Source organism: Chiloscyllium plagiosum, chromosome 8, assembly GCF_004010195.1.
Source record: "Chiloscyllium plagiosum isolate BGI_BamShark_2017 chromosome 8, ASM401019v2, whole genome shotgun sequence".
Taxonomy (NCBI): domain Eukaryota; kingdom Metazoa; phylum Chordata; class Chondrichthyes; order Orectolobiformes; family Hemiscylliidae; genus Chiloscyllium; species Chiloscyllium plagiosum.
This window is the reverse complement of record NC_057717.1, coordinates 6255809-6259963: the sequence shown is the minus strand read 5'-3', so window position 1 is coordinate 6259963 and position 4155 is coordinate 6255809.

Genomic DNA, 4155 nt, shown 5'->3' with positions numbered 1-4155 from the left:
AACAGAGGGTGCGCAACTGCATAGATCCCTCAAAGTTGCCACCCAAGTGAATAGGGTGTCAAGATAGCATATGGTGTTTTGACTTTCATTAACAGGGGGATCAAGTTTAAGAGCTGCGAAGTTTTGCTGCAGCTCCACAAGTCCCTAGTGAGACCACGATTGGAATATTGTATCCAGTTGTGGACGTACTACTACAGGAAAGATACAGAGGCTTTGGAGAGGGCGCAAAGAAGGTCTAGTAGGATACTGCCTGTACTGGAGGGCTTGCTTTATGAATATTGGGGACATTTAAGCGACTGCTGGACATGCACATGGATAGCAGTGCGTTGAGAGGTGCATAGGTTAAGTTATTATATTTTAATTTAGGATTAAATCTCGCGACAACATCATGGGCCAAAGGGCCTGTTCTGTGCTATACTTTTCTATGCTTTATGCTCTATTTTGTATATTTAAAACAGAAACAGATACGTTCTTGATTGTCAAGGGGATCAAAGGTTACTGAGAGGAAGCAGGGAAGTGGGGTTGAAAATCTATCAGTCGTGATCGAATGGCAGAGCAGACTTGATGGTCCGAATGGCTTCATTTCTGCTCGTATAGTCTTGTGGCCTTATAATATTTCGGTCTTGCAAGGCACGGTGGCTCAGTAGTTTAAACTGCTGCCTCACAGCATCAGGGAACTGGGTTCAATTTCTTCTGGGTGCTCCAGTTTCCTGCCACAGTTCAAAGTTGTGCAGGTTAGGTGAACTGGCCATGCTGAATTGCCGATTGTGTTAAGGGATGTTGAGGTTAGGTGCAATAGTCAAGGGTCTATGTGTAGTATTGGGGTAGAGAATGGGATTGGTTCGCATACTTTTTGGAGGGTCAGTATAAACCTGTTGGGCTGAAGGGCCTGTTTTAACACTGTGGATTCTAAGAAAATGCAGGCCGCTGCAATGTTCCAATGAAGCACAACCCAAGCTCGAGTAACACCTCACTTTACACTTTGGTACGTTACAGTCAGTTGGAGTTAATATTCAATTCCATAAATTCACAGCCTGAACCCATTATGACTGTTCTCCATTTTCCGTACACTCTCCCTCCTGGGCTCCCTAAGTTCGTGTCTTGTTTATGTTGCATTCAACAGAGAAAATCAATTTCTAATATTTACACATTAATTTGCACCCATTATATATCTGTGTCTCTTTCATCACAATTTAAAGCCCATTTATCTTTCACACTGGGCTTCCAAGCACTCTTTCCCACCTCTGCCAAGTTACTAAAACGCTCACTTTCCAATCCGTTTCACTTCTGAAGAAGACTTACACTGGACTTGAAATATTAACATTGTTTCTCTGTCTCTGCAGATGTTGCCAGACCCACTGAGTTCCTTCAAAAATGAAACGTTCCAGAACACATTTTCAATATAGCAAAGATCATTGGATACAGGAAATCTGAAACAAAAAACAAAAAAAAATTGGACTTACTGGGTGCTTTGAGGAACAATCACAGAACTCGAAAAATTAATTCTGCTCTCACTCCAAAGATGCTGTCAGACTTGTCAGTGTCTTCAGCAATTTCTGTTTTTGAACAAGGTTCAAACATGTGTGTCAAAGCTGCTCACACGCCCTGTCCAACATGGAGCGCCATACACCGGGAAGTGAATGATAATGCAAGGTATACAAATTCATTTGTTCTGAAACTACATAAGGCTGTCATCACCGACACTACAGAGCTCTTAATCTGGTCATTGAGAGAAACAGAGGGAAACATATTCGCTTTAAACAGAAGATGGCATTACTGGAGATGAAAACGTTAAATGCCTTTGAGGAATGTGACAAATTGGAGGCATGGCATCATGAAGATACCCTAACAGGATGAGAATTTTTAAAAAATGGAAGCATTCCCACATCAGAAACCAGGATAGGGTACTGTGCACCGGGGAAAAGGGTGACCGCGACCGCGTGCGAATTGAGGACAGGCAGCAAAATTGTACTGCGGATATTGCAGTTCAAACTGAGGATTCATGTGATGGTGCAAATCATAGCAGCTGTAGTAGCAGCAGCAGCAGAATTATATTCAACCACAATATAATCTCTCCGTCTACCATTAACATGAAGCTGATCTCTGGTTCAGTGATGAGTGTGGGTGAACATGCCGCGGTCAGGACCGTGTGTACCTAAACCTGATGACAACCCATTCAAGCTACCGCACTTACTGCTTACATTAACATACAGCAGAACTAACATATGAAAGAGAGGGGGACATGATCTTAAGACTGTGATCACTTCTTTTAAAACCAGCTATGAATTACTGCTGGCCTGTCTACTCTTACTCTTACCTGTTTGAAAAATCCTTCTTCCATTTGTTAGAGACAGTTCAAGAACTTCCCTCCTATTGCCATTTTGTTTACATCATTGAAATACTTACTGTGCCTTCCCCTGTGAGGAAAGATGTAAAACATGGGTGTAAATTATCTGTCTGCTCCTTGTAGCCAATTCTTCAGTCGCACCCTCGAATTATCTGCAATATACTTTCCTGCCTTCATTTCTACCTAAGGTCACATACTCTCTTGAACTTTTTTTATATGCTCGGAAAAGCTCGTGCTGCTTGTTTTTATATTTCTTGCCAATTTACTACAACATGTCTTTTCTCCCCTTTTCCTCGCTTTCTAGATTCATACAGTCATATAGCGCACAAACAGACCCTTTGGTACAACTTGTTCATGCTGACCCGGTTTTCCAAACTAAACAAGTCCCATCTGATTACATTTTGTCCATATGCCTCTAAACATTTCCAATTCATATGTTTTTCCTAATGAGTTTTAAATATTGTCGCTGTACTTCCATCTCCCACTTTTCCTCTGTCATATCATTCCATATACACACATTACCCTCTGTGCGAAAACATTGAACCTTCGTCCATTTCGAATCTTCCCTCTTTCACCTTAAACCTATGCCTTCTATGGTTGAACTACCCCTTCCCGTGGAAAAGACCTTGGCTGGACACTCTATTCATACCTCTCATAATTTTATAAACTTCTACAATGTCATCTCTCAACCTCCTTCACGCTATCTGACACTAACTTTACGAACAAGCATTTAAAATAAGCACTGCAAATTTCAAGCAGTATTCAAATGACAGGTAAATAACATTCAACCCAAGCTTCATACTGTGATTTGTTTTTCTCCATGTTACAGTACTAAGGCAGCATGAAACTCTTACGAGTACCAATAAGAGGTCAAACACCTGAATTGCTTTGTCCAAATGGGGCGATAATCTCTACCGTGAAAGCGCATCTCTGGCCTGAACCATATAAGAAGGGGAATTCTTGTACCACACGGCCAGCGTGCAGTTGCCTTTAGCAGAGTGAGATGAAGGCTGAGTAGACATTTTGAAATTTGGATCACAGTGTGAATTTAGTGCAAAAGTGGAGAGGTGTTTTCAGTAAGGTTTACTCCAAGAAGGAAACATTCTGGAACGAGATGCGAGTGGGAACCATGGGTGGTTCACCTTCTTATCGAGTTCTTCTTTTTGAACAGAAACAATAATTACTGAGCGGTTGGGGATATCTATTTGAATGTCTGCTCACGTATACTCACTGACATTCCTCTGGGTCTATTTTCACATTCCACTTCAGACCAGATGTGAGGCAGAAATCCTCAATATAGATGCCTGGTTCTTTTCAATCATTCAGGAGGAACTTCTGCATGTGGCTGAACACATGATCAGCGGAGGCTGACTCCATTCTTCAAGTTTCTCCATCTCTGTTATTTCTGTTTGATGATGCCACATTCCTGTGATCTGCGTCTAACGTGACCTCAATTTCCTTCAAACCAGAAATCCCCGAACTCTTGTGGATGGGGCCTTCAGCTGTCACTGTCCCATCTCCCACGGTGCTGCCCTCAATCCGTCCCCTCATCCCAGAACAATGATGGATTCCTCGTTGTCCACACTTCCTCCTGCACTAGAATCCACATTCACATCACCATCTTACGCCATTTCCACCATCTCCAGGACAGCACTATCAAACACAGCTCCCCCTCCCGCCCACTGTCAGTATTTCACAGGGGCCGTTCTCTCTGTGTCACCCTCCATCACCTCGAACACTTCCCCACTCCCCCATGGCATCTTCCCATGCAATTGCAGAAGCTGCAACACTTGCTCATTCACCTCTTC